This window comes from Sus scrofa, chromosome 2, assembly GCF_000003025.6.
Source record: "Sus scrofa isolate TJ Tabasco breed Duroc chromosome 2, Sscrofa11.1, whole genome shotgun sequence".
NCBI classification, from domain to species: Eukaryota; Metazoa; Chordata; class Mammalia; order Artiodactyla; family Suidae; genus Sus; species Sus scrofa.
The window spans coordinates 147,707,621-147,734,940 of record NC_010444.4 but is presented as its reverse complement, the minus strand read 5'-3'; the positions used below and the strand labels follow the sequence as shown (position 1 = coordinate 147,734,940).

Here is a 27,320-nt window from a genome sequence, read left to right as displayed (position 1 = left end):
CTTTACAAATCTGCCTGCAATTGGAATCACGTGGGAAGACTTAAATAAAATAGTAACGCCTGGGAAAAAAAAGGGACGTATCTGCAAATAGAGAGCAAATGAAGCCATGAGAGTGAATAAAACAATCCGGCATCTGTGTAGAGCATATTTTTTTATATCTCTATAAAAATCTAAGTCAAAGAAAATCTAAGTCAAAGCCCTGAAGAACACCAGTGTTTAAGGATGGAGAGAAAAACGAGCTTCCTAAAGAAACTGAGCAGAATCCACTGGAGAAGGAGGGAAAAGCCAGGAGAACGTGAGGTCACAGAAACCAAAGGAAGAGATGCTTTACAAAGGGAAGAGTGGTCCAGGGTCCCATACCGCCAAGAGGCCAATAAAGTGAAGTCTGGGAAAGGCCGTCGGAGCTGGACTCTGGCAGCTGTGAGGGTAGATGCCAGCCTGCAGTGACTCAAAGAGTGACACGGGCATGAAAACAAATTGTAGGGGACAAGCGTAAACAATTCTTGGAAAACATCTGCTCTTTCCACATGCAATAAAATGGAGAAAGGGGCGCAAATTTTCACCCAAATTATCTTAAGAGACACCCTAGTCCCAGGTGTTAAAATATCTCAGGGGAAACATTTTCACCTACGTTTCCAAGATAATTTCCTCAATTCTCCGTTTGTCTGAGAGCACTGACTTAGCCGAAGATGGTTAGTCTAAGTCAGCTCAAATATCCCTTCCTGGGACAAAATGATGTTTCGTTAAGTAGGCCCCACACATCTGTCACCTGCTAAGCATTTTTGTCCTTGTCCTCAGGATGCTTTCCACGTTCTTCAAGTGTCTCCTCAACCACCGAGGCATCGCGAAGTGGGAAGTTTACAGAGTCGGGGCTCACCACCTGAGTGACAAAAACGGACTGGTTAACTAACCAAGAAAGGGGCAGGACACTGACCGCGAAGCTGTGGAGGAGCTGACACAACCACACACACGAAGCTTGAGGAACCAGGAAGGGTGGAAGCCACAGCCGCTTGGGGCATCTACGAGGCGGGAACTGTTAAGAACTCTCTCGAGAGGAGTGCTCCCAAGGAAGAGTGTGGCCAGTTTGGGTCACAGACCTTCCTTGTCCAAGAGAGGCAAGGACACCTTGATTGACAGTTTCATCAAGAGGGGGAACGGATGGCCCCCAAGGAAAGCAGGTGCTGGAACAGGGAAGAGAGGCTGGACATCACCCCAGCCCCCAGGAGACTCACGTCCCAGAGTACCGAGCTGCACACAAGACCTCAGAGAGTTGGTCTCTGAATACCAATCATTCAAACCAAGATTCCCTACAGTGCGGCTTTCTCACCAACAACACACCTTCTTCGGCTATGATTTCCACCCACCTCTTCTCTGTCTCCTTCCTGGGTGTAAACACCCAGACAGGTTTTCAGACACTACAGCAGAACCCACGGTCGTCATCTCTCTGGCCAGTCTTCCCTCTTGCCTCCTAATGAGGGTTTCAGATCCCCAGATTCCGCCCGGGACGCTGGTGGGTGGAGCATCCGGCTCTGCACCTCTCTTACTGGCTCGTTTGATTAGCAGCGACGGCCAAGATAGAAAATTCAGACCCCAAAGTAGGTTTCCAGTCTGGATGATTCCATTTGGCCAGATCCCCAGACAGAGGAACTGGAGAGCTGTCAAACAGCCATTTCCCTTTGGGCTGGGCCCGTGCGGCCAGCTGAGAGTCCAAGCGCCTTTGTAGTGAATAATCTCACATAATTCTCCGTTATCCCAGACTACAGCTGTCCTTTATGCACCCCAGGCATCACTTTATTGTGTGCAAAAAAGAAATGTCAAGATCCTCCTCTTTGAACTCAATCATGGAGAAACAGGTGCTGAGCAACAAGGCTGTAGGCCAATAAGACTCTTCTTAAGCAGGAGTCTTAATTTTGCAAAAAGATGCATTTCTGCGAAGATCCGTGTAGATGATTTGGGGACAGTTTTGCATTGTTGTTGCTAATTTAACTAATACTCAGGAGTTCCTGTCTCGGCTTAGCAGTAACAAATCGGGCTGGTATCCCTGAGGATGCAGGTTCGATCCCTGGCCTAGCTGAGTGGGTTAAGGATCCAGCATTGCCATGAGCTGTGGTATAGGTCACAGACGTGGCAGGGATCTCTTGTTGCTGTGGCTGAGGTGTAGGCCAGCAGCTGCAGCTCCGATTCGACCCCTAGCCTGGGAACTTCCATAGGCCATAAGGGAGACCCTGAAAAGACAAAAGAAAAAAAAATTAACTAATACTCATTTTCCCAATGGCTAATGAGCTCAGAATGGTTTCGTTTCTGCCTTAGCTTCATTTAGAAGCATGGCAATATGGCAATAAAGTGTTCTGGCTTTTGAAGCCACCAGCCCAAGAGTTTGAATTCAGCTCCAATTTTTACTACTTACATCCCCTTGGGTACATTCCTTAATGTTTCTTTTCTTTTTTGGGGGGTGGGGGGCTGCCCCTGAGGCATATGGGGGTTCCCAAGCTAGGGGTCTAATTGGAGCCACAGCTGCTGAGCTACACCACAGCCACAGCAACCAGGATCCAAGCCACATCTGTGACCTACACCAGAGCTCATGGCACTGCCAGATCCTTAACCTACGGAGCGAGGCCAGGGATTGAACTTGCGTCCTCATGGACGCTAGTCAGATTCATTTCCGCTGAGCCACGACAGAAACTCTCCATCTGAATCCCATTTTCTGTGTGTGTAAAACAGTCTGTCCTTGTCTCAGTGAACAGCGCGTAACAACCCACAGTTCTTGGCACAAAGAAAACACCCAACGAATTTTGGTAGTTATTATTCCTTGTAGCTCTTCTTTCAATTTCTGTGCTCTCTAGCTATGTTAAACACTACTTGAAAACAATTCTTTTTTTAAAAAAATTGTATTGTAAAATTAGAAAATGTTTATTACAGAAAATTTGGAGAATATAGAAAAGAATAAAGAAAAACAAACATGACCCTTAACCCCACCTCTGAGAGGTATAACCATCCCTAATTCCCTGATGCTATTCACACATATAAATGCCCTTTTTGCTAATAAGTCCTTCCAAGTATTGAAAGAACTGTTAACAGAACCCTGCTCATACAGGTGAATCTTTTTTCAAAAAAACACTGTGTTGAGATACAATTAACATTCATAAAATTCACTCTTTTAAATTATACTATTCAGTGGGTTTTTTTAAGGAAATGTGCAAAGTTGTGAGACAGTCGTCACTATCTAATTTTGGAGCATTTTCATCACCCACCCCATCGTACCCCTCAAAAACCCCAGTAATAGTCATCCCCTATTCCTTACTTCCCGAGCTCTTGGCAATCTCTAATCCACCTCTGTCTGTAGGGATTTGTCTCTTCTAGACATTTCATATTAAAAAAAGATCAGGTAGGCATTTCCTGTAAATGAAATCATACGCTATTCATATGCTACATGGTCTTTTGCGTCTGGCTTTTTCACTGAGTGCAATGTTTTCAAGATTTATCCATGTCATAACATGTATCAGTACTTCATTCTTTTTTATGGCTGAATAATATTCCATTTTCTGGATTTAACACAAGTTATTTATCCATCTTTCAGTTGATGGACATTTGGTTTGATCTGACTTTTTGACTATTATGAACGGCGCTACTTTGAACATTCACGTACAAGTTTTTGTGTGGACCTATGAGGTGAAGCCTTTTGAAAGGTAAAGCTTTTTAAAAATCTAGATCTCTCGAATGCTGTCCATAAATTGTGTTATGGGTTGAACAGTGTCCATCTAAAGGAAGGTCATTAACCACTAAGACTGGTAAATGTGTCCTGATTTGGAAACAGGGTCTCAGCAAATGATCAAGTTAACACTGCTGTGTCCTCATTAAAAGGGAAATTTGGACACAGAGCTAGAACACAGGGAGACGGCCCAGGTGAAGGCAGGCACTGGGCTGAAGCCTCTCCAAACCAAGGAACGCCAAAGACCAACAGGAAAGTACCAGATGCTGGGCCAGGGGCCTTAACAGATTCTCTGTCACAGCCCTTGGAAGGAACCAACCCTGCCAACACCTTGATCTAGCACTTCCAGCCTCCAGAACTGGGAGATGATACATTTCTGTTACTCAAAGCACCGGGTGTGCAGTGCTTGGTTCTGGAACTCCTAGGAAAGTAGCACACACTTGAATGAGTCATCCTGGCTTTCAAACTAAAGACCATATCTGAGGTTAAAGCTTAGCTGCTCTGGCATCAATTTCTCTTCCCTTTGTCACCATGGACTTTTTAAGGATTTTTTTTTTTTTTTTTTTTTTTTTGGTTTGGGTTTTGTTCGTTCATTTGTTTGGGATTTTTTTTTTTGTTTTGTTAGTCTTTTTTTTAACCCTTTACCATTCTGCTTCTTGCTCTATTGAGCCCTTAAATTTCCTCTGCTCTTAAAACATTTGCACAGCCCTTTGGGGGATTAGCTGCTATTCGGTATAACTGAGAGCATTGACCTCGTCTCTGCTTCATATGTCACGTGATTTTTCCAGGTTTGGTGTTCAGTGACTCAGGCTACTTAGGGGTAACATTAGGCACTAGAGATATACTTGACCCCAAAGGTGTTCCTGAAAAAACTTGCCTCCAGAAAGTGTGTGGGAAGAAAATGTGAGTCAAAAATTTTTTTTTTCTACATCTAATATTGACCCAGTGGGAAAATAAATCTAGGGCCCCAGTGTGGGCTCTTACTAGAAAGCCACGTGGAAAAAACCCGTAAAAGAAAGAATGGGGGAGACCAAAACAGAGTGGGGTCTATGAGTAAAGCCAAGGAATTGGAATGGCCTAATTATTATATATTTTGAATAACCATAGAAGAACGGAAAAAATCAATTACGGGGTCCTGTACAATGGAATTCATAAACGAACTGCAGCAACATGGAGCGATCTCAAAAATAGCATGTTGTTTAAAGATTTTTAACATAGCAAAAAACCCAACGTTTTTACTGTGCATGTGTATTTAATGTAAAATACATGACAGCTTGAACAAGGCAGGTACTAATGTGAATATCAGAAGAAGTAAAGGCTGCATTTGGAAGCCCTCGGAAAGGGTTAACTTAAACAGCATACACTCTAGTAGGTAAGGTTATATACATGATCACTAAGTCACCCCAATAGTCTACACCAGTGCATAATTTTGTCACCTCTGTTGTAAAAGTGAACAAATGAACGAGCTCCTGCTGTCCAGCACAGGGACCTCCATCTAGTCACTTGCGATGGAAGACGGGGGACAATGTGAGAAAAAGAACGTGTGTATACATATGCAGCAAAAATCGACAGACGACTGGAAATGAACGGCGATAAAAAACAAATTAAAATCAAAGCGAAGAAACGGAGGCACAAAGCAGGCAAGTCGGTTGCCATGATCTCACAGTGAGGGGTTTCAACGCCAGCGTCTGTGCTCTTACACTCTACCCTGGAGGACCTTCTGCAAATGTTAGAAATGCTAAATTTCTGGGGATGTTATTAGAATAGATCCGGGCCCTTTCGAGTCTTCTGCTAGAACCTGGCTGAACAGAGCAGGCAGCTTCGCTAGGAGCATCCGATGCCCCCTGGAACCTCCGGCATCACACTTGGCCTAGAGGACGGCCAGGCTCTTCCACAGAGCTGGGGGAGGAGGGGGAATTGGCAGCATTTAGCTTTTGAGACTGAACTGTGGGGGTGTTGGAACCCTTCCACCCACTTGAAAAACGGTCGCCCAGCTGACATTAATAGAAAAAGACCATTAAAAAGCTTTATGCTATTCTGTTCTCCTGGTTCTGGTCCCTCTTTGCCTTTGTTGCTGCTGGCATTTTATAAATTATGGATGCGCCTAGGTGCTGCTGTTCCCCTGCTTCCTCTGTAGTGCCGCTCGCTCCCCGCGCCCGCATCGCATCCTTCCTCTGAGCGAAGGACCGACGGCCCAGACCCCACATCAGTGTAATTAGCGCGCCGCACACAGCTCGGGTGTCAGGACTGCTTCCACTCACTGCCAGTCCTCGGCCAGTCCTCCGCCAGCCCCTGTCACTCAGACTGAAGCCAGCCAGGCAGCGGCAAGGCCAGCAGCACAGGCCACAAGGGAGGGGACTCTCAAGGTGGAAACTCGAGGACCCCCGCTGCTAGCTTGAGTCTAGAGGCAGCACTGGAGTTTGGCAGCTGCCTCAGACGACATGCAAAGGAGGGACATTGATATGTGCCCCTTCACTGGCCCCAGAGAGGCTGGGGAGGCAGTAGATACAAAGTGGACAACTCAGAAGGAACCCACCGCTGGCTTTGGGGGAACCACCGGACCAGTGACAGCAGGATGCCACACACGCAGTGTGGGGGAGTAACCAGAGCATTGGGGATGGGACACCAAGGAGCAGCTTTCATTTTAATGCACTTAGATTATTTTAAAGTTGCTAGAGACCAAGATGGAGCTCACTCCTCAAACCCACACTCAGAATTTTCTAGGATATTGCTGCTAAAACAGACGTCCTCTTGCGTTCAAATTTTCCTATAAAGAAAAATTACACACTGATGATATGCAAAGGTGGCAACATGATAAAGGGCCCACAAGTGGCAGGGAGCTGCAGGAGAACCAGGGGTTCCTATGAGAACTTGACGAAAGCAGACGACTTGCCTGTAGCCCCCTCCAAACACACACACACTCTCCCCCCACTCCCACATACACACGCATTTATGGTGCAAAGGCAAGGTGTGTGCAGGCTCCCCAAAGGCCATTCCTGGACCACAAGGAATATGCAGAACTCAGACGGAGGCCCTCTGAGCGATACTGAGGTCCTTCGAGTCGGGAACTGGGCCTTTTTCCCTCACTGTATCCCAGGCGAATCAGAGATGCCCAAAAAATGTTGCTTAAGAAAACTTGGGGGAGGGAGAGGGGGATGGACTGGGAGTTTAGGGTTACTAGATGCAAACTACTGCATCTGGAGTGGATAAGCATTGAGGTCCTGTTGTATATTACAGCACAGGGAACTCTAGTCACATGATGGAACATGATGGAGGATAATATGAGAAAAAGAACGTATATATGTGTGTAGCTAGATCACTTTGCTGTGCAGCAGAAATTGTAAACCAACTATAACAGAAGAAATAAAATCTTATAAAAAGAAATCCATGAGCTGTACCTCAAATTCTCTTCCCCCCTCCGGGGGAGCCCAGAAAGATCAATGGATTTGCCAAGATCACCAAGCTAAGGCAAAACCCCAAGTCTCCTGATTCCCAGCTACTCCACCCAGTGCTCCTGTCTCCCCCTCTCTTCTACCTCTTGTTTAACCACCCCCACTGCTTCTGCCTGCAGTGCCTCTGGAGAATCCATCCACTGGGACTCCAGAGATGGAAGAAAAAGTTGAAGGTGAGCAGGAAAGCCAGGGCAGGTGCAAAGAGGATGTCAGGTTTGCCCTGGGCCCTCCATCCTGACCCTCCTGCCCCACCTTCCTCCCACGCCCCTGTCGTCAATAAAGGGGGTACAGAGAGGGCGGTGAGCCCAGGATAGCCCTCCGGGCCATTTGCTACGGGTGGCATGGCAGGAGACAGGTCTATAGATTTATTGCCTTGGAGTGTTCTATTCCACCCAAGTCCTTTCCCGGATGGTTATGAGATGTACAGAGTTTACATAAGAGACCCGTTAATGCTCCATCTCTGGGGTTAATATTTAATTAGACAGTTTTTAAAAATGAATACTATTATGGGAGAGACTGCTTCAGTGCTTCTCTCTCTCCTCTGGGATGCAGTGATCAGACACAGAATCCTGAGCCCTTTGTGGTTCCCATGGAAACCCTCGCCACTGGTGGCTCCATGCCAGGCACGGGGGACAGCAAAGGCCCAGTGAAGACCTTGGACGTGGGCGACTGAAAGAGCACTCCCTTGAGGTTCAGCTAGAGACCATCAGGCTGACCACACACGTCCAGGGTCAGGGCCATCACTCTTCCAAAGGCAGCCTTAGCCAACTTTTGGGCCATTCTGAGAGCACCAGAGGCCTTCTGTACATTAGGACTAAATTACTAGCTTCTGGTGGTCTCAGTTCACCAATTTGTGGCCACAGAGACCAAGTCTAGTTCCTCTTTTAGGTCTCGAACGCTCATCATTATCTGAGCACCCATGTGGATAGGCATGCTGCTAAGCAACTGACACACATCTCATTCAATCCACACACAACTGTGTGACGGAGGTATCAGTAGGGTTCATGCTTTACAGATGACCCATGTCAGAATGGGATCCCAACAAGTCCAGGTGTGTCTGACTCTGCAGCTCGGGCTTTCTATGGCAAAGCCATAGAGCTTCTCACTGCCACCCTGAAGAGCCCTTGAGATACATGAAGGAAGCACTCACTCACTTCCCCATCCTGACCCTTCGGCCCAAAGCGAATGGCTTCTGCCTCCCCAACGCTTGGGGCCAACACTGGTGACTCCCCTGTGTCCACTCCCCACTTGCTGGGGGGCCCACAGCCAGCCCGGCATTCCTGCTGGCGAGTTCATACAGAAGCCTGTGGGCCTTATCCTGCCTGCACGCCAGGCAGACACCGCAGTGCAAGATGGAATGAAATTCCTGTCGGTTCATATTTTATGTTTAGGCTGAACTCAAACCCACATGTAGTTTGTTGCATGAAATTTTCATCAGCCATGTTTTCTAGCCCTTTGCCTTTGGAACTGTCGGTTTGGAACTATGTACACATTTTTGATTTGCACTTTTCACTATTTAAATTCCACCCTTAGATCTGATCCACCCCTTGGGTTTGTTCTCGACGCCCAGCTCTGTGCTATCCCCAAACGTGCTAAGCCTGCCTTTCAGGGGTCTAAGTTGTTGAGACACATGAAACAGAAGCGAGAAGAGTCCTAAGTTGAGCACACTGGGTGCTGCAGAGCTCTGGGCGCTCTGCCCGTGTCTTCTGTCCACCTGATTTCGGCACAGTGGTGGACAGCCCAGGGCACGGGGGCAGCATCTAGCACCCCCTCTGGCGTCTCTCTGCTATTCGGCCTCCAGGTCTTCTCCAAGGCCAAGGATGACCACTTAGCCCCCAGCAAGGCCTGGAAGTTGGGAGAAAGTTAAAGTTTCCAAGTGCAATCCTCAGTCAATGGTGCAGAGACGGCAATGCATTAAGGCCCAGCTTCCCATTCTGCAGAGGGACCATTCAGCTGAAGCACACATTTCACGGTTCCTCCTGAGGGGGCTGAGCTCTAGGCGCTCCAGGGATAACCAGCTCACGAGGGCATTGCTCAGGCATCAGCTGTTCTTGTTGGGTCTCACTTTTCCTCCTTTCAGTCATTCTTGTTGCAATCACTTCCCACCAGAATTATCTGCTCCCCAGGGTGTGTCCCAGCTTTTAGGAACCCTAATCTGAGGCACGTATGAAGCTGGGGCTAGAGAAGAGATAGAAGAGGGATCATTTCTGTTTGGTTTCAGGACTTTCACAAGTATTTTACCTTGGAGTTCCCGTCGTGGCGCAGTGGTTAACGAATCCGACTAGGAACCATGAGGTTGCGGGTTCGGTCCCTGGCCTTGCTCAGTGGGTTAAGGATCCAGATTTGCTGTGAGCTGTAGAGCAGGTCGCAGACGTGGCTCAGATCCCACGTGGCTTTGGCTGTGGTGTAGGCCGGTGGCTGCAGCTCCGATTGGACCCCTAGCCTGGGAACCTCCATATGCCACAGGAGCAGCCCAAGAAATGGCAAAAAGACAAAAAAAAAAAAAAAGAAAAAGAAAAAGAAAAAAGTATTTTACCTATAGGAGTTCCCATCATGGCTCAACACTAATGAACCCAACTAGTTTCCACGAGGATGTGGGTTTTATCCCTGGCCTCATTCAGTGGAATAAGGTTCTGGCATTGCCATGAGCTGTGGTGTAGGTCAAAGATGCGGCTCAGATTTGGCGTGGCTGTGGCTGTGGGGTAGACCAGCAGCCACAGCTCTGATTTGACCCCTAGCCTGGGAACTTCCATAGTCTGTGGGTGCAGCCCTTATTTTTATATAAAAAATAAAAACACAACATTTTACCTTTAAATTCTTCATTAAGAAAAATAAATTAAAAATAGAGAAATTTAGAACTAGAGAACCGAAGGGGAAACCTAGCCATAACACTCCCATCTTAATAAAATGATTAGCTAGCCTTTTTATAGGCTGTATTTTTCATTAATTAATTTTTAAACACATCCTTATTCATTGTATTAGTTAGAACATCTTACAAGGATAAGCTTTCTCTAATTTATGAATTACAGCAAGCTTAATCCATTTTCTTTTTTTTTTTTTTCTGGTTGCACGAATTTTTTTTTCTTTCCAGTTTCGTTGAGAAATAAACACGCTGTTCAAGCTCAGGGGTAGAGCACGACGACTTGGTACCCTGCAGTTCTTCTCGTCGTCTTCTAGGCAAATTTTATATTTTATTTTATTATTTTATTTTTTTATCACATCTGTTGTATAATGATCATCACAATCCAATTTCATAGGATTTCCATCCCACAGCCCAGCACATCCCCCCAGCCCTCAAACTGTCTCCTCCGGAGACCATAAGTTTTTCAATGTCTGTGAGTCAGCATCTGTTCTGCAAAGAAGTTCAGTCTGTCCTTTTTTCAGATTCCACATGTCAGTGAGAGCATTTGATGTTGGTGTCTCATTGAATGGCTGACTTCACTTACAGGCAAATTTTAATAGCAAGAGAATTCTACTCTATATGCCACTCCATAAATTACATTTTTAACTTAGCGTGTCCTTATTCTGTCAATGTCATCAAATAGTCCAAAAACCATTACTTTTTTTTTTTTTTTTTGCTTTTTAGGGCTGCACTCACAGCACATGGAGGTTCCTAGGCTAGGGGTCTTATCGTAACTGCAGCTGCCAGCCACAGCCACAGCCACGCCAGATCTGAGCTGTGTCTGCAACCTACACCACAGCTCACAGCAACGCCAGACCCTTAACTGACTGAGCGAGGCCAGGGATCGAACTCACAACCTCATGGTTCCTAGTCGGATATGTTTCCACTGCACCACAATGGGAACTCCAAAAACCATTACATTTGATGGCACTGCTTGATAATTATCTCTTTAGTTATCAGTCTTCACAGGGGTCCTTGACCTTTTGAGGGCTGTGCCCATGTCTTATTTACCCTCCTGTGGCACTAGCTCACATTTCAGCATTCAGCGAAGCTCATTATATTAAAGAGTGAACACATCACAGCTCACTGCGGCATTTTTATACGGTATTTAGAACATCTTGGACTTTCCATCCCTCCTTCTCTCCCTGCGTCGACATTGACCTCGTTTACAGACTGAACGTCGGTGATGCACTTTGTGTGAAAAGTGGTGGAGCAAACAGCATGGCAAGTGTTACCTGTTCTGTTGGCTCTAGAGCTCACAGCAGGTGCAGTTCACCTTGGAGAAACAAGCCAAGCAGGTAACCCTAAACTTGCCATCCCAACTGGAAATTTCCAGTGGGTTATTCCATGCTAAGTAGTCCTCCACGGATTCCCAGAGGGGATGTATTTTAATTCCTTCCACTGATCACAGACCCGAGAATGTCCAATTTACCTGCCCACTGACCTCACCTAGGTTTCAAACAGCTTCTAAACCATGATGCCAGTGAATACATAATAATTCAGTAACAGGAAGAGTAGAGCAATTTATTTTTCATCTCTCATATGCTAGATACTCTCATACGTTATCAATCGCATATAATGATCACAGCACAACCCTCGAGGTAGCTACTGTCATGACCCCATTGAAGAAAATGAAGAAATGGAAGATCAGAGATTGCACAGGCTGGTAACTGCCCAAGGTGACACAGAAGAAGAGAGAATTTAAAATACAATCTCATTTTATACAATTATTTTTGTTACTAAGAATTAAATGTTAACTGCCAGGACTAGTTCTATGAACAAGCGTGAAAGTCACCTGCTTAAACAGTATAACCTGAGGAATCTTAAAACACTGTCCTGACCCCAAAACTTTACCTATCACTTTATCTTGCTAAAGAGCCTGGAGATGCCATCATGAACTTACTTTCTGAGCTATGGCCTTGCCAGCAGATAATCCTGGTGAAAGAGATCCAGGAGTGCCCTGGTTGGGCCAGGCTATGAAGCCACTTCCATCCACTGGCATGTCCACCCAAGTTAGAGTCAGATTAGCTGGCCTGTGGTTCTCAACCTTGGCCACACATTATTGTGATTATTTCTGGACAGCCTGAAAATATTCTGCTGCCTAGACCTCACCAGTCCCCCTTGAAATTCTGATTTAACTGGGCAGAGTGGACACACGGGTTTGAAATCCCTGAGCCAGCTGGGCACTTTATAAAACTCTGGGGAAAAAAAAAAAATGGAGCGTTCCCGTCATGGTGCAGCGGGAATGAACAGACAAGGAACCATGAGGTTGCGGGTTTGATCCCTGGCCTTGCTCAGTAGGTTAAGGATCACCGTTCCCATGAGCTGTGGTGTAGGTCACAGATGCGGCTCGGATCTGGCATAGGCTGGTGGCTACAGATCCAATTAGACCCCTAGCCTGGGACCCTCCACACGCTGCGGATGTGGCCCTAAAAGGTCAAAAGACAAAAAATAAATAAATAAATTTCTAAAATAATAATAAAAATAAAACTCTGAAAGAAATGAATGTAGAATGAGTCAGATTTGTTGAGAATGTCTCCTCTGATCCCAAGTTCAACAAAATGGGGACTGGGAGATACTGAACATAAATGGTCTCTGTGTGTTCGCCTGAGACCAACCTGCTTTGTCTTAGAATTCTCAGTGCTTTCTTCCTCTTTTATCTAATCACTTATGGTTTCCCTGATGACAAGAGGGGTCTCAGGTCCTTGCTTTGTGCAGCGTTCAAAGGCCTGAGCTGGGTATGAAATAGCAACAGTACTGGTCAGAGAAGAAAACCAAGATGAAGCAATAACTCATCCTATTCAAGCTCACTGTGACAGAGACAAGCAGAGAATCAGGAATCTGGCATGGAGCAACAGGATGGGGGCTGCGGGAGTCCATAATGGCAGGGGCAGGGGGCAGCGGGAGCTGAATGGAGAACCAGAGGAATGGCCTGGAGAGGCTCCCCTAAGCACTAGCATTTAAACTAGCATATAAACACGGAGGACTGTTCTAGGCCCCCGTGCTCCACCTGGTGGCACTGAGGATACAGACTTGGGAGAGTGCTCTCATACCCCTGCAGGAAATCCAGCCCAGCATCTGAAGAAACAACCGCTCCCTCCGGTATCTTTAGAGGATAAAGCGTTGTGTCCCACTGCAGGAGTAGTGTTAGAAATCATTAATTTTCCTGCTGTGTAGCATAGGGAACTACATCCAATCACTTGTGACAGAATATGATGGAAGATAATACAAAAAAAAGAAAGTATATGGGTATGATTGGGTTACTTTGCTGTACAGCAGAAATTGACACAACACTGTAAATCAACTATAATTAAAAAAATAAGTTATTACAATGCTAAAAAAATAAATAAATTATCAGTTACCTACTTTTCTTTCTGTTTATTTATTTATTTTTGCCCTACCCATAGCATGGGGAAGTTCCAGGGCCAGGGATCAAAACTGTATCGCAGCAGTGACTAAAGCTGCTGTGGTGACACCACCAGATCCTTAACCACTGAGCCACAAGGGAACTCCCTAGCTGCCTACTTTTTGCTAGCATTCAAACTATTTCACTATCTTACTTAATCCGCACAATAACTCCATGACACAGTTACTATTATTGTTTTCTGGTCTGGATATGGTCAGTTGTTACTCAGCATCAATTTCCACCTTCTTTAAGGTAGCTTCCTGTTTTGAAGAGGCTAGAAAACTAAGAATTCATTTCCGGACTCCCTTGCAGCTAGGGGTTCCAGATGTGAGATAGATTTCATGAAGCGGCTGCACTCAGGCAAGATTAGAAGGCAGGAAGAAGGCAGAAGGCAATGTCCTGCCTGTATGCTGTTTTCAGCTGGCAAAAAGTACGGAGACAGGACCGTCTCATCTCCAGAGACAGTGGCAATGGCAGCTGCTTGCAGTGGTCCAGTGTCCACGATGGACATTGCTCTGGCAACAGAGGCATTCCTGATCTCCGGAGAGCAGCCAAGATGCTAAGTTCTGGACTTTGGGTGTTTCAGTGGCAAGCGGCCAATTACTCACTGTCCTGGTTGTGACAAAGTTCACAGCTCCCATAATATTCAGGGACTCAGTCCTACATGCCCAACCTACAGTGCATGCCTTCCGCCTTCCAACAATTTTATAAGTATTTCATTCCCAACACTAAAACTCTGTGCTCCAAAATGCTTTCCTGCACTGAACATTTTTTCTAATGGAGAGAGAAATTGAGTCTTAAGAGAGTATAAATAGATGTCCAAGACGGCACAGCTAATAAAAAATAGGTCCAGGATTCTAGACTTCATTAGGCAAAAAGTGTTCCAGAATTTAGAAGAACAAGAGTGAGGCATGCACAGCCCATATTTCTAATAGATCTGACAAAGCACTGCTGCAAAGCCAAGTTCACATATCCTGTCTTCCCACTTTTAAACCTATGAGTTGCACTTGTGATTGCGGTAAGTGCTTAACTTAATTGGTTTGCATCCATGCCGGGACCTCTGGGATGCCACTTACATAACTCATCCACAGGAGTCTGTCTTGCCAATAAGTACTTGCAGAGGCCCTCACTCAACAGCCACATAATACACGGTGCTCTGTTCTCTGAACTCACTACCTGCCTATCCTAATTCTTGGGGTTCAGAGGAACTGAAGGCAAAGGAATAACAGTAGCGGACAAATAATCAGCTCTTACCACGTGCCAGGCCTTGGTCTGCTACATGATTTTCTGGGAGGTAAGTGCCATCACGACCCAACCCCACCCCCACCCCCCAATCTTCAAAGATCAGGAAACCCAGGTGTGTAGAGATGAAGTCACTTGCCCAAGGTCACGCAGCCAGGGAGCCACAGAGCCTAGATACCAACCCAAGCACTCCCTTCTTTGTAAAACTATTCTGCCTCCCGGTCACACTCAGAATGCTTTGTTTTAATTTTATGCGCCCTGGTAAATGGCGAGAAATCCTTCCTGCAGCGAGGTCAGAAATAAACAGCCAAATTCTGCTCGGTGGCCTCCTTTGGGATTGCCCTTCCTGCACCTTGCCCCATCCCACCCCAGCCCTCCCAGGGCACGGCCTCTCCTGGGCGTCATCATTAAGCTCGTGTTTCCAACGACTGCGAACCAGATGAACCAGACACCATCAACCTCACTGCAGCCGTTCGCAGGGCATCTGTTTTCTCCATTCTTCTTTCCATCAGTACGTTACAACCACCTCAGGCAGGGCGGTTTCCCTTTCCACCGGCATACAGGGCACAGATCTGCACAGTCAGGGCACAGATGTGTGGGCGCAGAGAAAGGAAGCAAAGATATTACTAGAAAATGGTTAGACCTTCGGAGGGCTCATGAAAGTTTAAAATCAGAGTAAACACGAGGCTCTCTCATTAGACAGTCCTCTTTCTCCTGCCCAGCGTTCCCACCCCACTCCCATTTCTCCTAGAAATAGATCTTCATGAAGGCGAGCATCTTTTTAAAATTCTGTGCTACAGAGAGCCAGACTAAGATGGTTCTGTCGAAATTACAAAACACTATACTTTCAAATAGCTGCTGAATTATTTAGTGACTTTACACTGTCCAAATGCTGGGCTGTTTGGGTAGACAGTCTTGGTTTCCCTCCCATCTCTTTTGTTATGACATTCAGTAAATGGAGAGATATTGCTCTTCTTAATAATTTATAAAATAATAATCCACATTAAGGATCAAGCTCCTCTGCTAGGTTTGGGGTTTCAAATCGGGCAGCCAAGAGAATGAGCAGCTCAAAATTCTCTTGCAGTTCAGTTAAGCAATTGGCGCTAGCATGCTGAAGCCTTCCTTCTCTGGATGTGCTTCTTTCTTGACCCATATTTTCTCCTTTGTATAACTTTTCCTTTCCCTTACTGTGGCTTCTTGAGCCACAGCCTGCATTTGCTATCACTTCTTCCTGGGAGCCGCCGGATTTGGTCTTCAAGTGAAATTTGTCCTCTTAGAAGCAGAAAGCAGGGCAAGGTGTTTTTGTCATGCACCTGACATTTCAAGGACTCCTATATACTCGGGCAAAGTGATTTTTTTTCCTCACCTGTTAGAAAGAAAGAAAGGAGGGAGGGAGAGAGGGAAGAAAAAAGGGGAAAAGTAAGAAAAAAGGGAGGGAGAGAGGAAAGAAAGAAAAAGGAAGCAAGGAAGAGAGGGAGGGAGAGAAGGAAGGGCGAGAAGGAGAGAGGAAGAAAGGAAGTAGGGAGGGAAGAAGGAAAGAAGAAAACTTCTTAAGATGAGGATGCTGGGGTCACAGCCTTTTCTCTCGGGGACACACATTCCCTCCCCTCTGGGTACGGTTCCTTGCAAGGTTCGGGTGAATTCTGTGGCACCTGTAGAGAGGATGAAAATGAACCAGTACCCACTTGTTTAAGATCAGGAAGTTCTCCTTAGCGTGGTAAGTTCCTCAAGAGCAGGGGTCCTGCCTTTTTCTTCACTGTATCCCCAGCAGAGTTCAGCATCGTACCCTGCACACCCCTCCAGCAAATATTCACTCAGCGCCTACAGTCCTTACGGAGGATACACATATGAGTAAAACCTGGAGAAAAAGCATGACATGTGTGATAAGTGCGGTACACGTGGCATGTAGGGTGGGAGAGCTCCCGACCAACTCAGCCCAGGAAAGACAGGGAGGCTTCACGGAGGCGGCGGCCCTGGAGTGAGGACTGGAAGGACGGATGGAATTTCACCAGCGAGAGGGAGCAGCTTGGGAAGTTTATGGCAGCAGGAAAGATGGTGCCACATGGGGAAACAGTGATGCATTTCTGAACATTTGGAGCAGAGAATCATGCAGTCTGAATGCACGGAGTGGAGGCTGAAAGACACCTAAAGGGACCTGTGTGGCATGCCGCAGATGTCCGGGGGCTGCTGGCCAGAGAGGGCAGACAGAGGCACTCTCACAGCGCTGCTGGGCGCATTCAAGGCACATGCTTTACAGAAAACAAATCAGCCGTATCTATCAACAGTAAAAGCGCACCCCTTCAACTCAGCAATGACACATCCCAGAGCTAAACCGCAATGTGACATATACATACGCAGTTACCTAGCACTGCATTGCTCCGAAAAGCCAAAGACGCAAAAACCTTCCATTCCCTCGATGGGGACTGATTGAATAAACCAGATTACGCCCCTAGAATGGAATACAATGGGAAGCTGTAAAAGAAAAAGAGAGAGAAGGCTCCTTATGTACTGACAGGGAAGAAGCTCCAAGACATATTAAGTGTGATGAGAAATGTATAGAATAGTATTACAGTCTGTTACCATCTAGGGGAAAAAAGAACACAAAAACACACATATATATTTATACACACATATGTAAATAAAAAAATAATATATATATATATACACACACACATGCTTATAATTAGTAAAACTTCTCTGGAAGGATACACAAGAAATTGATAACAGTGCTGGGTGGATGGGAAGGAAAGTAGAGGGAATTTTAACTGGATACCATTTTGCACCTTTTCAGTTTCGAATCCTGTGAATGTACCACCTCGTCAAACAAATTGAATTCGACGAAAACTTTTTTTAAAAAAGTATGACATGGGAGTTCCTGTTGTGGTGCAGCAGAAACAAATCTGACTGGTATCCATGAGAACGTGGGTTCGATCCCTGGCCTTGCTCAGTGGGTTAAGGATCCGGCATTGCTGGGAGCTGTGGTGTGAGTCAGGCGCAGTTCAGATCTGGTGTGGCTGTGGTGTAGCTACAGCTCCGATTCCACGCCTAGCCTGCGAACCTCCACATGCTGCAGGTGCAGCCCTAAAAAGCAAGAAAATGAAAATAAAAATAAATTAAAAGTATGGCATAATCAGACACGTTTTTCAGGAAGATGAGGACTACAAGAAGCAGTAACCCACAAGAGGCCAGAGGCAGAGAGGCTAATTACGAGGCTACTGACTCATCCAATCGTGATGCAGGGAAGCCCTGGAGTCAGTGGAGGTGAGCTCGGAGGGGGAGCAGCCCATTTCAAGCATCAAGTGAGGCGGATTCTAGCTGCCCTACTCTGAGCCTTTACTACACATCAGGCACTTTAGACACATCAAGTCATTTAATCCCTCCTGCCAGCAGAAATTTTTGCCCCGTTTTACAGACGAAAGAACTAAAAGTTCAGAGAGGTTCCATGACTTAGCAAGAGTCACACAGGTAGAGGAATGGGGAGAAGCAGGACTCACAGCCCTACCCCCAGCCAGGCTCCTGGAGCACCAGATCCAGAGGCAACTTGCTGTGAACAGAAAAAGGGAGAATCCTCGGAAAGAGCACACAAGCCTTTCAGCATCGCTGAGATGGAGCTGCCGAGGCCGTGGGCTGCTCAGTTTTCCTGAGTGCCTGGGTCTGTGGGCGGGAAATCCCAGTGATCCTTGCGGGACGGCTGGTCCCTTTGTCCCGAGACTGACTCGGACCCATCACATGGGGAGACGTCCAGACAAAGTCTCCCAGCCTCCTCCCGGCACTGTCCCCTGGGACCGGCGAGGGCCCTGTGTGCCTCTCCCTCTCCAGCAGGAAGTGCTGGAAGAGGCTTCCCCGGGGGGCCGTTTAGCTGGTCCGGGCTCCTCATTTCCCTCTCCCATCTCTCTGCGGTACCAAGTGTGTGACTATCGATCTCTCCTCCCTGCATTTGTTTTTGTTTTCCATTATTTATGGGATCATTTTTCCATCCTTCGTGCATGAAGGCAGATTTTGCGTAAAAATCAATTGAGTGAGCGCCGCCGATGGCTCCCTGCGTTTTCTCGGCTTTCATCTCCGCGGCACCAGCTCTCGGGAGAGGCAGAGCGGTATATGAGGGAGCACGCCAGGTCGGGGAGGGGAGGTGGGCCAGGGAGCAGGGTTCTGAGACGCGCCTGAAGAGACCCAGCCCATCACTCGCTGGCTTTGGTCCTTGGAACCGTCTTCCCAACCTGATCTGACCCCTGTCCCCTTGCCCAATGGCCAGGCTGCGCTCAAGAAAAGGTGGGGGCCCGGCTGCAGAACCTCTTGCATCTCATTAGATTTATTTCAATGCAGAAATCTGCAGGACTCTCCAGGATGGATATGCTCTCTAGTGGCTTAACCTCAAGACCCCAGGGAAGTATCCCCAAGGATTAGAGATGGAGGAGGAGGATTAAGGGCAGGGCTGGCACTTAATAAGCACCTGCTCTGTGTCAGGCTGAGCACGTCACATGTATCTTTTCTTTTCTGCTGAGGCCCGTACCCACAGCATACGGAAGTCCCCAGGCTAGGAGTCTAATCAGAGCTACAGCTGCTGGGTTACAGCACAGCCACAGCAATGCACGATCTGAGCCCTGTCTGTGACCGACACCACAGCTCAAGGCAACGCTGGATCCTTAACCTGCTGAGTGGGGCCAGGGATTGGACCCACATCCTCTTGGATGCTAGTTGGATTCATTTCCGCTGAGCCGCAACGGGAACTCCCACATGTATTCTTATCTGAGCTTCAGCACACCTTGCAGAGGAAGAAGGATGAAAGCAAGGAGCAGAGCATTTGGGGTCAGAAAGTTCTAGTTAAAGCCTTTACGTGGCTTCTTTCCAGGCTGTGTGCTCTGGGTCAGATGCTTAACCTTTCTGTGCCAGTGTTTTCTCACTCATAAGAGGCAGGTAACACTTGTGCTTACTTCCAATGATGTTCTGAAGCTAAGTGACTGCCTCGAGGTAAGGATGCAACAACTAAAAGCCTCCTCAGCTTCAGTGTCACTCACACAGGGGCCCATCCCTTTCTACTCCAGCTAAAGTGGGTACATCTAACTCCGGCAGTTGCCTTCCCCGAGTGTGTACCACCATCTGTGTGTCTCCACATGATCCGTGTCCCGCCTGCCTCTTCCCAGGTCCCAGCTAAAACGGAGGCACATGACGGCCGGCACCTCATATGTCTTGTCCAGAGTCTGGCTGCGTGGCCCAGAGGGAGCCTTGCAGACAGTTACCTACTGTTACCACCATTCCCATCTTCCAGGTCAGAGCAGAGGACGAAGGCAGGGGACCTGCCCAAGGTCGCAGAACTCGTTAGTGGCCCTCACCCCACGTCGCTGAGACCACAAAGCCCATGCTCTCTCCACTTGCTCTACTTTCAAGTTGTCATGGGGTCGCGTTCAGGTTAACGCTGGTTAAACTGGCAAGATGGTTCCACAGATGCTGTTCCCGCTACTGCATCCTCTTCCCTTTTCTACCTGCCCCACAGGTGGGGAGCGCTCAAGATCTGGGGTTACCTTCTTAACAGGGGATTCTGACTGAGTCACAGTCCTCCCCTGTCCAGGGCCCTGAGGCGGAAGAGCCAGCCGCCCAAGAGTGAGCCCACTCGCCCTCCACCCAGGCTTCTGCAGGGCACAGAGCGGTCAGAGGGACCGCTCTGCTCAGGATAATGGGCACGAGGTTCCAATGGCTCTGCCCCAAGCCGGGTCTGTCAGGGGTTCTGGCTGGATTTGTGTTAAGACTTGGCATGATTCTCAGATTCTCCAAAAAAGCTTTTTGTTTTTGTTTTGGCTTTTTAGGGCCGCAACCCCTGCATATGGACATTCCCAAGCTAGGGGTCTAATCGGAGCTGTCACTGCCTGCCTACGCCACAGCAAGGCCAGATCCGAGCCGCGTCTGCGACCTACACCACAGCTCACAGAAACGCCGGATCCTTAATCCACTGGGCGAGACCAGGATCAAACCCACAACCTCATGGTCCCTAGTCAGATTTGTTTCTGCTGTGCCATGGCAGGAACTCCATCCTTCACCCCAAGTTTTGTCTGATAAGATTCTGCCCCACTTCACCTGCATAAGAACAAGCTATGATCTATTTGAAGGGGCTTTTTACACCCGGAAGACACAGAATTTACTGGAGGTGTGCTCTGAGAGCCATAGAGGGTTTTTTGTTGTCATTGTTGTTGCTTTTTAGGGCTGTACTTGCAGCATATACAAATTCCCAAATTCGTTTCCACTGCACCACAATGGGAACTCCCCATAGAGGTTTTTTGTTTTTTGCCTTTTCTGGGGCTGCTCCCATGGCATATGGAAGTTCCCAGGGGTCGAATCGGAGCTGTAGCCCAGCCTACCCAGAGCCACAGCAACGGGGGATCCAAGCCACATCTGCAACCTACACCACACCTCACAGCAACGCCGGATCCTTAACCCACTGAGCAAGGTCAGGGATCGAACCCACAACCTCATGGTTCCTAGTTGGATTCATTAACCGCTGAGCCATGATGGGAATACCCCCCATAGAGGTTTTTAAGTGGGCACACCTCTGCATTTTCCAGGACCAGGATAACTCCCAAAGATCACCCAAGGATGTCTATGACTCAAACGGCAACAGGCAAGCATTCAGGAAGCCTCGGTTCTAAGAATCGCCTATTGATGGGAAGATCTGAGTTAGAGACAATCAGAAAAGATCCAGGCAACATCCGGGTCTTCCAGACCCTGCAAGAATGTTAGACCGAAGGTCAGCACGCAGGGGCCAGGAGGCCAGACCCAGCCCACTGCTTGTGTTTATAAATACAGAGTTACAAAAACACAGCCGTATCCATTTATCTGTTGGTGTTTTATCTGCGGCTGCCTCTGCACTACAACGGCAATAAGGAGTCACAGCAAAGACGGTATGGCCACAAAGGCTTAAATATATACTAAGTGGCCCACACAGGGAAAGGCTGCCACACGCCTCCCAAACTGTGTTCTAGGGAACACAAGAGCCCCTCAAAACAGTGGTGACCATTACAAAAAAAAAGGGAAGAGGGGTCATTTCTTGATCAAATGTGTTCAGAAACCCCTCTTCGAGGGTTCTGTCCTGGAGATTCACATTCATTCCCATGTAGAAAAGACTCTAAAGAGTTTTACAATCCAGCAGAAAGAGCAACAAGCCTCTTTGAAAACTTCCCAAACTTATTTCATTTTTTGATGGGACATTTTTATAGAAAAACAATATTTTATGAATTACTGGTGGCATAGAGACCACAATTTGATAAAAATCTATAGAGTTCATTGTTTCCCAAACTTCAGTCATTTGTATGACCCTTCTAACTGCCCTGTGTATATACTATTTATTAAATATATTTACAAAAAGTATTTACAAACATTTTCTTAAATGTCCTCCCTTTTTAAACTTGGTCTCAGCCAGAACATTATCCATGAAATCATGGGCTTGGGGGTGGTGTGTGGGGGGGGGGGGGGGGGGGGGGTGGGTGGGTGTGTGTGTGTGTGTTAGCTGTAAATACAAGCATGTTTTTCTGTTTAATTATCCATGGGCTACCCACAAAGGAAGACATAGCACACACTTCAGGATACATTGGTCTGTCCTGCAGTGCCCAGTTTGAGAGCCACTGGTAGCTCCTAAATGCAAATTAAGTTAAATTTTAAAATGCAGTCCTTCAGTTGAATTAGCCACATTTCAAGTACTCAATAGCCAGATGTGACCAGTGGCGACCATACTGGACGATGCAGGTATAGAACATCTCTGCAACCGCAGAAAGTTTTAGTGGACAGCCCGGGACCTTTCGAGAATTTTTTTTTTTTTTTTTTTGCTTTTTAGGGCCACACTTGAAGCATATGGAGGTTCCCAGGCTAGGGGCTGAATCACAGCTACAGCTGCCTGCCTACCCCACAGCCACAGCCACGCCAGATCTGAGCCACATCTGCAACCTACACCACAGCTCATGGCAACACTGGATCCTTAACCCACTGAGCGAGGCCAGGGATCGAACCCGAAACCTTCATGTTTCCTAGTTGGATTTGTTCCCACTGCACCACAATGGGAACTCCTGAGAATCTTTCAAAACTACTCAGTCATTGCCATCTGCCTCACAGTCCCACCCCACCCCCATCCACCCAACTCGGGTAACAGGTAACGTCACGCCTGGGGAAGCAGAGCTGGGGGCCTGAGCCCACTCGCTCTCTCCATCTCAGCTCAGTCCGCCCTCCTTCCTCTACTCGCTGCCTCTCTTTCACAAACACATGCTCTAAGGCCACCCATTTCCACCATGTGGTCTGCGATCAAAGGATCCCGGGCTGCCTCAGACAACCCAAGGACCAGTCTACAGTCTAGAAGCTTCTCTTGGGGACCACGAACTCGGGAGCTCCTCCCTTCTGGGCAGCAGGATCCCTGGGTGAGACCTGGGACAGATCAGAGAGCGCAAACTCGTGGTCCATGAGCTTAAATCTGGCCTGTGTTTAGCTCGACCTACCTGGTTTTTGTTTTGTTTGTTTGTTTGTTTTTTAATATTTAGTTTAAGGAAGGAGAGCTAAAGAAATCTAGATTGCCAGCTTCTCTTGGAAAATCAGATTTGCTCACCTCACACTGGGTTCCTCTCACGTGGCGGTCACTGGCTGACGCTGAGTGACTTCTGCCCCCTTTAGCCCAGGCACACGCCCGCTGGTCACCATGGAGGGCCCCCTCTCCGCAGCTGTGTGTGGCCACTGTTCTCATCTCCATGGCCTCTGGCATCCGTGACTCTGAAGGGATAAAGTCAAACATTTCACTAGTTGCTTTCCACCTATGATTTAATTTATTTATTTATTATTATGTTCTGTTTAGAAAACACTCAAGGGAGGTTTTTTATTTTTTTTTTTTTTTTTTTTTTTTTTTGGTCTTTTTAGGGCCACACCATGGCATAGGGGTCGAATCAGAGCCACAGTAACTCGGATACAGAGCTCACGGCCAGATCCTTAACCCACTGAGCAAGGCCAGGGATCGAACCTGCGTCCTCATGGATCCTAGTTGGGTTCATTTCCGCTGCGCTACAATGGGAGCGCCCCACCTATGATCTTAAACATGTGTCTGTTCTGCTCGGGGACAGTGCGTGGTTCTTTGGGCCTAGGACTGGAAGGTGCAATAAACAGGACTGAGCTAGTTTTCCAGGAACGCTCAGTGCCTGTGAGTAAAACACCATCTATTAGCAGCATTGAAAAGTGTGGGCTGGTCTGATATGTTCCTGATTTTGAGTATCCTCAATCCCGTGCCATCTTCTGCCCCACGGAACATATTCTTGGCCTCTAAAGAAATGGTAATTAGATCCTGAGGTCACAGATCCCTCCTGTTGCCAAAACTCAGCCTCTGTCCCCCACTGGCGAATAGAAACGTGGAGACAGTTTTGGGTCAAGGAGAAAAAGGTGGCTTGATTGCTTTGCCAGGCAAAGGGGGCCATAGCAGGCGAATGCTTTCAAGACTGTGCCCACCTTGGGAGAGACTGGGAGGTGGTTTTATTGTTTGGGAGGGAAATATAGGGCCGTTGATAAGAATCGGGGTAGATGAGACATAGCAATGTTTTACAAACCTGGTGTTCAGGTGGTCCCAGGACTGGTTCTGATGATCCTTCTTTTGGAATGAAGGAGACCTGATCAACGCCTTCCATTTGTTGGGGGTTTCAGTTCTTGAAAGAACACAAAGATACTGTTACCCACATTCCTTGAGGAGGGACCAGGACTCTGCCCCAAAGCTGCACCATCATTTCTTGATTGTTCCCCCCTGGTCTCTGCATCCCCTCCCTTCCTCATTAGCAGCTGTTTGAACCTGCCCTTTGGACCTCAGGGAAGGTCGTGGATGCTGAAGCCCATTCCCCCAAAACAAGAAATGGGGGACACAGAAAAGCTCGTGAGCCCAGGAGCCCCACAGGGCCCTGCTTGGTTACGCCTTGAGAATCTGATAAAAGCTATAGATTTACTAAGGGTGGAAATATACACATAAAAACATATAATTTGCATATAGCTTCAGGGGGTACAAAATTCCACCCACCAAAATCCACCCTGACTCTTCCAGGAGGCCTGAGACCTCAGTTCAGAACCCCTGTTCTTACAACTTAGAATAGATTTACAAGGAGATCCTGCTGAGTAGCATTGAGAACTATGTCTAGATACTCATGTTGCAACAGAACAAAGGGTGGGGTATACATGTAAGAGTAACTTGATCCCCATGCTGTACAGTGGGAAAAAATAAATAAAAAATAAATAAATAAATAAATAAAATAATATATACTTGAATCAGGGGGAAAAAAAAAAAAAAGAACCCCTGTTCTAAAGACTTCCAGTTCAGGTACGAGACTGCACAAATGCTTCAGCTCCATTCTCTCCCAAAACCTAACCTTAAAATAATGAGTAAAGGACATTTAAATCATAGAATCATAGGCCTATGGGGGTGCTGGGAATGAGAAAAGAGATAATTATAAAGAGGAAAAAAAAGGGGGGGGAGTTCCCGTCATGCTCAGTGGTTGACGGTCCGACTGGGAGCCATGAGGTTTTGGGTTCAGTCCCTGGCCTTGCTCAGTGGGTTGGGGATCCAGTGTTGCCGTGGGCTGTGGTGTAGGTTGCAGATGCAACTCGGATCCTGCGTTGCTGTGGCTCTGGCGTAGGCCGGCGGCTACAGCTCCAACTGGACCCCTAGCCTGGGAACCACCATGTGCCGCGGGAGCGGCCCTAAAAAAGGTAGAAAGACAAAAAAAAAAAAAAAAAGGCAATGAGAGTTCCTGTCATGGCGCAGCCAAAATAAATCCAACTAGGAACCAGAGGTGGTGAGTTCAATTCCTGGCTTTGCTCAGGATTCAGGATCTGGTGTTGCCATGAGCTGTGCTGTAGTTTGCAGACGCAGCTGGGATCTGATGTGGCTGAGGCTGTGGTGCAGACCAGTCACTCTAGCTCCTGGGAACTCCCATAAGCCTAGGGTGCAGCCCTAAAAAGCCAAAGCCAAAGCAAAAAAAAAAAAAAAAAAAAAAAAAAAAAAAAAAAAAAGAGGCACTGATAGACAGATTAGAGGTAATTGATGTAATAGACTCAAAAACAGCTGAATCCTAAGTCAGCCTTGGGGAAAGCAGAGAAGCAACCTGAAACACACAGCAGATTCCTTGGAAGACGCTGGAAGTGACAGCACGTATGTCTGGAAGGGGCAGTAAGGACAAGCTGCAAATGGACAGCTTGGTGGAGAGTTTAAGGAGCAATGAGACCCTCAAATTGACTCACCCACTCGGCACAGGTGGGCAAGTGGTTCAACCAAACCTGGCAGAATACTGGTAATTTACTCATTAGAAAAAAATGGGGTTTTTTTAAATGGGTTTTTTTTCTTTTTTTTTTTTTTTTTTTTTTTGGTTTGTTTGTGTTTGGTATTGTTTGAGATATCAACCATAGCTGAGGGTTGGAAGTCATAATGAAAACAGAGGAATTAAGTAAATTTTACATTCGAAATGTTGAAAATCCCATTCTTTTTCCCTCACTTAGCACCTTGAATATCAGCTGTCAGACATAAATCCTCTAAACAGGAATGTGAGGGAATCAGCCAGTCCAAAAAGAAGGAAAAAAACCCTCTGCCATTAGACAATCCCAGGACCCCAAGGAAAAAGCCCAGCCAGGTCACTGCAGACAGAAAACCAAAGGAAACAAGGCCAGCTCAGGTGTGCAGAGCTTCCAGTCAACTTTTACCCAGTTAACTCAACAACATCTAATACAAGCAAGAGCCAGAACAATCACACTGAAAATAAAAGTGAAACTGACAAAATTCTGAATGTAGCCAGAACCCAGGCTGGGACTTGAACCCACAGTTTTTTGTCTTTTTTAGGGACACTCCTGTGGCATATAGAGGTTCCCAGGCTAAGGGTCGAATCAGAGCTGTAGCTGCCAGCCTACACCACAGCCACAGCAACATGGGATCCTTAACCCACTGAGCAAGGCCAGGGATCAAACCCACAACCTCATGGTTCCTAATCAGATTCGTTAACCACTGAGCCACAACAGGAACTCCCCACAGTTTTTGTTTGTTTGTTTGTTTTGTCTTTTTGCCTTTTCTAGGGCCGCACCACGTCTGCAACCTACACCACAGCTCATGGCAACGCCAGATCCTTAACCCACAGAGCAAGGCCAGGGATTGAACCTGCAACCTCATTCCCACAGTTTTTAAATTAGAATCACTCACCCAGTGTCTGGACTCACTGAGGTTCAGGTTCTTTGTGCCTCGGAGAAGAAGGAAATCCGCCAGAGACAGAGTAAAAGGCAAGAAATAGATGTACTCAGATAAGACGCTTGTGAGAGACGCCAGTAGGGAGGCAAGAAGGCTTTGCCCCGGGATCAGGTGGGCTACATTTTTATAATCCAAGGGAAGATGGGGGAGGGGTGGCGGGAGGGGAGGGAGGAAGAGACCACCCCTTCCTCTTTCTTGAGTAGTAGCTCCTCCCTGGTGTCCCGTCGGAGAGTATTTGACCCTATGAGGTCAAACTAGGACTGTCAAGGTGCTTATTCAAATCAGCGGAAGGGTGGCCCTTAAACTCCTGCCCTTGGTCTGAATCTGAAGGCAGGCCTCACCCCAGCCCCCACCCAATGACCTGAGGCAAAGCTCGTTTGTCC

General features: G+C 47.2%; 1 long non-coding RNA gene across 1 annotated transcript; it reads right to left on the bottom strand.

The window, feature by feature from the left end:
* Window positions 209-27,014, bottom strand: LOC110259782. The gene is made up of 4 exons (XR_002342120.1): window positions 26,893-27,014; window positions 24,272-24,367; window positions 23,290-23,450; window positions 209-880 (listed from the first exon to the last, which is right to left on the bottom strand). It is a non-coding gene; the product is annotated as an uncharacterized LOC110259782 (long non-coding RNA).